This window comes from Phoca vitulina, unplaced genomic scaffold (assembly GCF_004348235.1).
Source record: "Phoca vitulina isolate PV1807 unplaced genomic scaffold, GSC_HSeal_1.0 scaffold4, whole genome shotgun sequence".
Taxonomy (NCBI): domain Eukaryota; kingdom Metazoa; phylum Chordata; class Mammalia; order Carnivora; family Phocidae; genus Phoca; species Phoca vitulina.
In genome coordinates, this window is record NW_022589707.1 from 47,892,915 (window position 1) to 47,903,924 (window position 11,010).

An 11,010-nucleotide genomic window follows, 5' to 3' on the forward strand; every position below is an offset into this window, starting at 1 on the left:
CTCATTCCCCTCAATTTGACTACAGATATTTGTTAGGTAATAACCAGCTCCCATTCATGTACCAAAGCTGGTTGTCTGACTTCTACAAAGATAAAATCTTGAAAATATAAACAGTTCTTTAGAACCTGGCCTAGTCTCAAATGAGAAGTGTATCTGGCTGTTAATACATTTTCTAGCACCAGACAGAAAAGTCACATCAGTCCAGCCATGTCTGAATTATCTTGTCAGGATTTCACACAGACAGTGGAAACTTTTTGTACCTCATAAAATTGTAACCAGGCTGATAAATCTGTTTATTTTCCTCTAAGTGTGCCCTGGTTTTCATAATACAGACATTTTGTAAGTGTGCTAATGAATGGCAACACCCTCATCCGAATCTCAATCTTCATACTTTCTCTGCCAAGAAATTTGTTTTGTGAATTTTCAACTTTTGTTTTTCCACCACGAAAACTAACCATGAGACCTGGCTTGAAAGCAGTTTTAGCAAATTTTTTTTTTTTTTCAAATGCACTTACTTTGATAGCTGAAAATGACCTCGAAGAATGATTAATACCTTGTGGGGGTCGATGACATAAATCTGCTCCAGTGGGCCCGATGCAAGTTCTCTCAGAAGGAATGTTACAGCTATATTGCTGTGGAAACCTGGTGACACTGAGCAGACCACACCAGATATAAAATCTTCAAAAAGCATAACTACTTAACCTGGACTTGAATTTATATGGACTTGACTTGTTACCAAAAAAATGCAGTGAACTCTTTTCCCTAGAAACTGCATAATGTGTTGCAATACTACCCAGAAGAAAAATCCCTCTCCTTTAACAGTTTCAAATGTGCTAACAAAAGAATGAGTTACTTTCTGATGATTTTAATGTCTTGGGTCCCTTAAGCCTGTTTTTCTCCTATCTGAGGGAAGAATGGGACAGTGAGGGCAAGGGGTGACAGGATAAAGCAGGTATCAGAAATCTGTCAAGCATGTGACTACACAGGACACTGCAACAAAATAATATGTTTGGTTAAAATGTTTGTGAGGGCCATCTTTAACGTGGTTGGCAGAATAATTTTATGGGAGTCTTGTGTACATAAATCAACTAATAAAAAGTCAATTCAATGCTCCTACCTGACAAACTAAATAAATTATGAATTAAGAAACATTTATGGTTTTGGTGACACAGGTTGCTTCTCATAGTGGTTAAGAATGTGACCTCCAAAGCCAAGTCATGGGGATCGAAACCTTGAATGACCATAAGCAAGTTAATCTCTTCATGCCTTAGTTTCCTCAACTGTAAAACGAAGATAATAATAGCACTTACTTCACAGGGTTATAATGAGGATTTAACAACTTAAGTTTTGTAAAAAAAAAAAAGAAAAAAAGCCTGGAAGAGTAGCTAGCAAATGCTCAATAATATTTGTCGTTTTAGATTCATATCTAAATTATTTTATCATCATATCTAAATGATTTATCATTCATATCTAGTGATTCTATCAACATCAAATATTAACTGAATGTAAATATATTCATGTGGTGAGTGTTGAATTTACATAGCTGATTTCATACTTGACTGTTCAAAGAATAGTCTCACTATTATGCCATGGTACATACATACATGTGCTTAAACTTTCATCCAGTGAAGCTGCAAGAACCTTAATAGGGTGGAGATTAGAATCTTAGAGAGGGAAGAGATTTTAGTTGTAATCCAATATGATTTTCCAGAGTAGGAAACCAAGATCCACAGAAATTAAGTGGCTTTCAAGAAACATAAATTAATAGCAGAGCTGAACCCTGAATGCAGGTCTTCATATTTCATGTACATGCGTACAAACAGACAATTTGTAATTTTTTGATGGTGTGTTTCAGTCATTGTGTTATAAAAAGATACTTGTCCATTAGCATGGGAATAATTATATAATTACTTCTTTTGATTCCTATCAAAGACTCACCATTAAGAATGATAGATATTATTTATATTTGTAATGTCATGATTGACATTTACATAATTATTTAAAATAGAAAATATTTGCCATAGTCATACCGTAAATAGTGCTAGTATGAAGTGTAATATACAGTATAAAGTTCAGACAACATTTAAAAATAAAGCTCTGTATGTTGAAAAAGAGAAACAAATACTTTTATTTTTCACCATGCTGATATGTTTTCTCATGTAAAGTTTATAACAATCTTATATTATTGAACTTATTTTATGAATAAGTAAACTGAGGATCAAAGTTATTTAGGTAGTTTTGTCCATGATCACAAAATTAGTGAGTGGCCCAGATGAATTCAAAGCCAGATCTCTGGCATCAAATCCTACACTATTTCCAATATACTGGATGAGTTTATTCCATATGTATTTATTCAGTCTTCGCTTTGCCTTCTAAAAATATAAAGACTTCTTGGAGATGATTTTTTTGCATGGTCCAAGTCTTTTTTAAATGATAAATGAAGTTCAATTGGATGATTTCCTTTTTTGCTCGGATTTCTTTACATAAGCAAAGGCTTCCAAATCCTTGCAAATGAGTATAGTTTGAAGCCCCACACTATGGGCATCACTCAGGAGCTTAGAAATGCAGATTCTCAGCTCCCAGTACAGATTTACTTAATTGGAATCCACATTGTAACAAGCTCCCAGATACTATATATGTACATTGAACTTTGAAAAGCATCAGTCTAAATCACTACACACTTTTAAAAATGCTGCTCAACTGGGCGCCTGGGTGGCTCAGTCGTTAAGCATCTGCCTCCAGCTCAGGTCATGATCCCAGGGTCCTGGGATCGAGTCCCACATCGGGCTCCCTGCTTGGCAGGAAGCCTGCTTCTCCCTCTCCCACTCCCCCTGCTTGTGTTCCTGCTCTCGCTATCTCTCTGTCAAATAAATAAATAAAATCTTTAAAAATGCTGCTCAACTACCCAGTAGTGGTGTTAGTAATGGTGGCTTCAGTACTGTTGTTTTGCAAACTAAAGAGCATTTATTTTTTAACTGAAAAGTTGAATCAATATTTATTCCCTTTCTAACTTCTTTCCTCTTCAGTTTATCTCAAGCTTTGCACTTGCAAATTAAAAAGTGTCAATTAAGGACATCAGAGGATTTCATACATCTTTAAAAATAATCAAAGTAATTACCAGATCACTGGGGTTTTTACAAAGATTCCAAAACATCTTCCAGAGAACTGGGAAGATAGGAATAATGGAACATCAGTCACCTTAATTGTTAACATTTACAAATTTCTAAAATGGGAGAGGAAATTTCATATACATCATTGTATTTATGTTTCACACAATGAGGAGAAATGGTAAGATAACTGAATACTCCAGAAATTGAGGTATATGACAGACTTTAACATCAATGCACTTCAATTAGGAAAATTTCCTTTAAAAATTGCTACTTGTAGAAAGTGCTTACATGTCATATAGTTTGCTTTTCACAATAGTTCTATGGGCTAAACTTTGTTATTCCCATATTTCAATAGAGAAATGAAGACCAACAAAGATGTTGAGAAGATTAATGGTGCCTTGAATTGCTATTATAATGTTATAATGGATTAGATTTAGCTGTCTGCAAGCCTATGTTCTTTCTACCTTGTAGATTTAGTTCAGTGGGGTTTTAAAAAATCATTTAATTAAACAAATTTTTTACACTCAAAATATTTGAAGCCTGCCACATAGACCCAGTAGAAAGACATGCTTTTAGCTATTGTTCTGATCACTCAGCTTATAATTTGATAATGCATTTGAGTATAATATATACTGATGACCAAATATATTGCACCAAGTTAGTGTTGAATTTCAAGAATACGAATATCCTGGGGTCTGGTATATTGTTTGGATAGGTACCCTTCCAAACTATCTTCTGTGATAAAGTTAGCTTTCCTTCTTATTTAGGTGTTATTTATCTCCTGTTCCTCATTCTCTCCTGTGGAGAGAAAAGACAAAGAACCTCGTACTGAGGCTTGAAGATCTCTGACACTTTAAATCTGTCTGGAGAAATAACTTGAAAAGTAGAAAAGTAATCAGAACACAGAGTGGTATGAGAAAAATTTGGAGACCTGTTGATAGAGAAAATAAGAGTGTCAAATCCTGCCGAGAGATCATATAAGATAAGGATAGATTGCGTCTGTTTGAATTTGAACATGGAGTGGTGGGGGACGTGAAAGCAGAATGTAGAGGAAGATGACAGGCAAGTGCCAAGTGAGAAGGTAGACATAACAGAAGGATGCAACACTTTTGTGTTTGGTGGGTGCATTCCCTAATAATGTCTGGGCCCACCAATTTGGACTCTGATATCAGCAACAACTAGATATATATATTTATATATGATAGATATATGTTTATTTGTGCGCACATTTGTTAGTGCTAATCTTTGGTAATAGCCTTACATGCATTAGTGATTACTGAGTCTTACAAATGTGTATGTTGTTGATATTTTGATTCCTCTTTACTTCCCTCCTTATGCTACTTGGATTGCATAGCATAAGGAGGAAGGCTGGAGCTGACGGTAGTAGAAAATGAAGCATTAAGTGGAAGAGGATGTGGAAATAAGAGAGATTAATGAGTTTAGTTTTCCAACTTTATTCTTTTTCAAGATTGCTCTGATTTGGGGGATTCCACAAGCATTTTAGGATGGATTTTTAAATTTCTTCCAAAAATGTCCTTGGGATTTTGATACAGATTGCCCTGAATCTATTGATTACTTCGGGAGGTACTGCCATCTTTACCATTTGTTGAAAAGAGTCAGTTATTCTTAATGGAAATTTTAAACTATGTTTGAATACTGATGCATCATTCAATTAAACTATCTCAATTTATCAAATACTTAGTGAGTATCTACTATGTGGCAGGCATTATTTTAAGTGATGGCAATTAGAGCCAAGACAATTAAGCCAAGGTTCATGATCTATTGGGAAGATATTGCAATAATCAAGATTGTAGGTCAGATCATATGGGCAACAGTGGAGAAGGTGAGAAGTGGTTAGATTCTGAAACTCTTTTGAATATATAAGGGAACCTGCTAATGGACCAGACATGGAATGTGAAAGAAGGAGGGGAGTCAAGGTTGACCCCAGAGCTATTAGCTTGATAAAATGACAAGAAGGAGTTGCCATCAAATGAGATGAGGATACTTTGAGTGGAACATAATTTTTGAGGAAAGATCATTAATATGGGTAAAAGATACCAGCTATATATGAGAAAGGTAGGAGGATGGAAGGAAAGGTGTAATATTAGCATGGTAGTACAGTAAGAGAGTGAGCTTACTTGAAAATATCATGGTTATGTACACATTTGAAGTTGTGACCGTGAATCTGACACCAACCTGCCAGATGTGTGATTATTTCCAGCATTGCCCAGATGTACACATTCAGTAGAGCAGAAGATGGATGTTTGGGCCCATTTAGGATTGGATTGTGGACAGTCAAGTATGACTGAGGGAGGAAAAGACAGTGAATAGTGGAATTTGCCAATGAGGGTTTATAGTAATGAGCTATGCAATCCAAGTAGCATAAGGAGGGAAGTAAAGAGGAATCAAAATATCAACAACATACACATTTGTAAGACTCAGTAATCACTAATGCATGTAAGGCTATTACCAAAGATTAGCACTAACAAATGTGCACACAAATAAACATATATCTATCATATATAAATATATATATCTAGTTGTTGCTGATATCAGAGTCCAAATTGGTGGGCCCAGACATTATTAGGGAATGCACGTATAAAATCAAATATACTTGCAAAGTTCAAGCTCATTTTTATTTATTCTTTGTGACTAGTAGACTTAATAAAAACTTCTTACAGAAATAAATTGTCATTAAGTATAAATAGCACATAATCTTTGAATTTGTGAATGGTTCTTTGCTGCTATTATTTAGTCCTTTGATTCTCACATGTAGATTTAATTTAGTGATTAATTGAAATGTGTGAGGACAGCTTCTGTTACCTTGGAAGCTTTGTGGGATTTGCATGCTACTTCCAGACAGCTGTATCAAATGTGGATTTAATCAGAACTCCTTATCCTCCATTTTCAAGAAAATTCTATAGGAAATTATCAAGCTTTCCTAGTTCCAATGCTTGATTGGCAGAAAGAATTAAGCTTTTTATATTTATGGCTTCAACATTTCATTATGCAAGGCCTTTTCTTAAGTCAGTTGCCTAAGACACAGCTAAATCTAATGAGTTATAATCATCAAACAGAGACCAACCAGATCTTATAACCTCCACAATACTAGATAGAAAGAAAGCATGATGGGTAAGTTTGGATAAAGCTACATTTCCCATAATCATTAAAACTTTATCAGAACCAGATTATGAAGATCTAGATACTACTTCATTTCTCTCCTAGGGCATTTAAAGCTTATTTATTAAATCATGGAAAATACTGCCATCATATATCTGTTAATTCTGTGGACTAGATTAGTTTGTGTCAAATTTCTCAACATCTTATCTGGTTCCAAGTTTGTAATGCCATCAGTTCTCCTCTGTTCGTGCAAGAAATATCACTGAATATAAGGGTCATAAGAAACATATTTTCTTTTAACATTTCTGCTTCATATGGAGGTATTAGACTGGTTCTTTATTTTGGAAGAAGTCAACTAACATCATTCTTGGATATCAAGTATATTTAAGGCAGGAGGAATGATATTTGGACTTGTCTGATGTTTCCTCATAATTAAATTCAGGTTGTGGACTTTCAATAATATCTGTGTGAGGAGATCAAGCAATCCTCAAAGCAAGTATGAAACTGAATGAAATATAAAAAGAAAAAAAATGAAGTATTTCAGGTACTTCAAAGTGACCAAAGACACAACAAAATGCAATGTGTTTACTCCTGAAAAACTGCTACTACAATGGGGAAACCTAATGGCAATTCTGTGGCCTTTCTGCATGGGGATCCTTCCAAAACCACCTAACTCCACCACTCCAGCTCAGGCCACAAAATCCACAGCTTTATGAGTGGTGGATGAGAGCTGACTGTTCAACGTTGATGGCAAACATCAGCAGCTTTATTGGCAAAGTTGGTGGACCCATTCAAAGGAGGGGTAAATGGTATCCCTCCTATACCAAAGTCAATGGCTCCCCCCATATATCAGCAGCAAACAATTGGAATTTGAAATAAAAACATAAATCCATTGACATTAGTATCAAAATATATGAAATACTTATGTACACATCTAATGAATTATGTGTAAGGTCTATGTGAGAAAAACTAGGAAACTTGATGAAAGAAATGAAAGAAATGAAAGATTTAAATAAATGGATAAATAGTCTAGAAGTGTTATGGATAGAAATGTTAAGAAAACAATTCTTCCCTACCTGATCTACAGATTTAAGGCAATCCCAATAAAAATCCCAAGTTATTCTGGGGATATCAACAAACTCATTCTAAAGTTTATATGGAAAGAAAAGAGACGCAGGATAGCTAACAGAACACTGCAGAAAAACAAAGTCAGAGGACAGATGCTACCACTTCAAGAATTACCATAAAGTTACAGTAATCAAGGAGGTGTGATATTTATGAAAGACTAGACAAAGAGATCAGTGGAATAGAACAGAAAGCCCAGGAACAGACATACAAACAGACAAAGGAGCAAAGGCAATTCCATAAATAATAGTCTTTTCAACAAATGGTGCTGGAACAGTTGGACATCCAAATGGAAAAAATATACCTAGAGACTTACATCTTTTAAAAAAATTAACTCTAATGGATTTTAAACCAAAATACAAAATGCAAAACTATAAAGCTTCCAGAAGATAACAGGACAAAATCTAAGTGACCACGGGTTTGGTGATGAGTTTTTAGATACAAGACAAAGAGCACTATCCGTGGAAGAAAACTTTTGATATGTTGGATTTTCTTAAAGTTAAAACGTTTGTTCACAGTTAAGAGAATGAAGAGCTAAGTCACAGACCTGATGAAAGCATTTGCAAAATATATATTAGATAAAGGGCTTGTATCCAAAATATACAAGAACTCTTAAACCCTCAGCAAAGATGGCATATAAACACATGAAAAGATGTTCCACATCTCAAGTCATTAAGAAACTGCAAATTAAAATAATAATGAGATACTACTACACATCTATTGGAATAACTAAAATCCAAAACACTGATAATAACAAATGCCTGTGAGTATGCTGAGCAACAGGAACACTCATTCATTGCTGGTAGGAATGCAAAATTGTACAACTATTTTAGAAGACAGTTTGACGTTTCCTACAAAGATAAACATAGTCTTGCCATATGATCCAACAACTATGCTCCTAGGTATTTACCCAGTTGAGTTAAAAATTTATGTCCACACAAAACCCTGCACTAAAAAGTTTATAGCAATTTTATTCCTAATGACTAAAAACTGAAAGCAACCAAGATGTTCTACAATAGGTGAATGGATAAACAGACCACAGTGTATTCATAAAATGGAATATTGTTCAGCAATAAAAATAAATGACCTATCAAGCCATAAAAAAATATATAAGAAATTTAAATGCATATTGCTGAAAGAAGCCAGTCTAAAAATGCTAAAAGTTATATGATTTCAATTATATGTCACTTTGGAAAATGCAAAATTATGGAGACAATTTTTTTACTGTCTTTTCTAAAAAACACCTGATCAGTTTTATAGATCTTTTTAGATCAATGGTGGTCAGCAGTTAAGAGGGAATGAGGTAAGAGATAAACAGGTGGAGTACAGGTGATTTGTAGGGGGTTAAATTATCCTATATAAAACTCTAACGGCAAATCTATATTATGCATTTGTCAAACTTCATATTATGCATTTACGTCTTTACAACCCAAAGAGTGACCCAAATGTAAACTATGGACTTTAGTTAATAATGATATGTCAGTATTTGTTTGTGAATTATAACCAATGGACTACACAAATGCAAGATTCACTAAGAGGGGAAACTGTGTGGGGGGAGGTACGTTGTGTGGAATAGGGGCTGGATATATGGAACTCTGTACTATCTGCTCATTTTCTCTGTAAATCTAAAACAGTACTAAAAATGTAGTCTATTTATTATTATTATTATTATTTTTTAAAAACCCTACAACCTCAAAAACTAATGATGTAACGTATGGTAATTAACATAACATAATAAAAAAATAAATTTACAAAGTCAGAGAAAAAAAATAAATGGGGATGCAACAACTGGGTACCTGTATATGGATGAATTATCTTCTATCATTAGCTGATATCATACACAGAGATAAACTTGAAATGGATCATAGACCTAAGATAAGAGCTAAAATGATACAATTTCTAGAAGAAAACAGGAGAAAATCTTTTTGAATTTGATTCAACAGATATTTCTTTTTTTTTTTTTTAAAGATTTTATTTATTTATTTGACAGAGAGAGAGATAGCGAGAGCAGGAACACAAGCAGGGGGAGTGGGAGAGGGAGAAGCAGGCTTCCTGCCAAGCAGGGAGCCCGATGTGGGACGCAATCCCAGGACCCTGGGATCATGACCTGAGCCGAAGGCAGACGCTTAACGACTGAGCCACCCAGGCGCCCTCAACAGATATTTCTTAGGACAAAAAAGAACATATGGCAATAAAGAAAAAAGAGTTTATAAATTAGACTCCATCAAAATTGCAAACCTTTGTTCTTCAAAAAACACTGTTAAGAAAATGAAAAAGCAAGCCCTATACTAGGAGATAATATTTAAAAAATATATATATGATGAGGGAGGGTTTTCTATCTAGAATATATGAAGAAACCATATAACTCAATAATAAGAAACTAATCCAATAAAATAAAATAATAAAAAAGAAACTGATCCAATAAAAATTTGGGAAAAATATTTTAATAGCTACTTCCCCAATGAGGGCATATAAATAGCAAGTAAGTACATGAAAAGATGCTAAGCATCATTAGTTATTAGAGAAATGCAAACTAATTCCAAAATGAGATACTGCTATACATCTACTAGAATGGCTTAATTAAAAAAAAATAATGACAATACCATGTACTGGTAAGGATGTGGAGCAACTGGAACTCTCAGAAATTGCTGGTGGGAATTCAAAATGAAGAGTCGACAGCAACTTTGGAAGACAAATTGGTAGTTTCTTACAAACATACATTTACCATATGACCCAGCAATTCCACTTCTAGGTACTTCCCTAAGGAAAATGAAAAGCTATTTTCACACAAATACTTGCATGTGAATGTTTACAGGAGCATTATTCATAATAATGATCCAAACCAAATATCCTTCAGTTGGTGAAAGAATAAGAAAATATGGTATATCCATATAATAAGATGCTATTCAGCAATATGAAGAAACAAACTACAAAAGACATGGCAAATCTAAAACTGTAATTCTAGGTGAAAGAAACCATATATAGGAGATATGATATATGATTCTACATATATAACATTACTAGAAAAGGCAAAACTATAAGGACAAAAAGCAGATCAGTTGTTGCCTGGAGCTGGGGTCAAAGCAGGGATTAACTGCTGCCTCTCAAGAGGTAATTTTTTGTGGTAATAAAAATGTCCTAAAATTGGATTTTGATGATAACTACACAGCATGGAAGTTTAACAAAACACAAATATGTGTAAACTTAAAGACTAATATAAGTGGTTTATGAAAATTATATCTTGACACATCTGATAAAAATCTATATGCATTATTGTTAAACATATCCCAGAAATGATGTCGTACCTTCTTGGTGGATCATATCAGGAAACGTCTGAAGCTTCAATGTATCATTATTGGTGATGTTAACTTTCAACAGTTTTTCTACTGCAAAGTTTCACCTGAAATTGTAACATTTTCATTTTTTTCCATTTGTAATTGCTAAGTATCTTTTAGGAGAAAGTCTGACACTATTCAAATATCCTGTTTTTATTACACTTTTACTCATTATGTTAGCAACCATTGATGATTCTTTCCTGCAAAAATTATTGCTATGCCAATTGTGATTTTATATTTCCATCTTTCCTTCTACATTTATTAGTTGGAACTCTACAGAATGGAAGAGCTGTCTCTCTCCTCATTTCTTTAATCATTTA

General features: G+C 34.1%; 1 long non-coding RNA gene across 2 annotated transcripts in view; it reads right to left on the reverse strand.

The window, feature by feature from the left end:
* Positions 1–10,746, reverse strand: part of LOC116630981 — a 33,445-nt gene extending 22,699 nt beyond the window's left edge. The window contains exon 1 of one of the 2 annotated variants that reach the window (XR_004299059.1): positions 10,661–10,746. This is a non-coding gene — a long non-coding RNA (uncharacterized LOC116630981). Of the gene's footprint in view, positions 1–9,958; positions 10,061–10,660 lie in introns of those variants that run through there. The other variant, XR_004299060.1, reaches the window with a different exon arrangement.
* Positions 10,747–11,010: the final 264 nt, after the last annotated feature.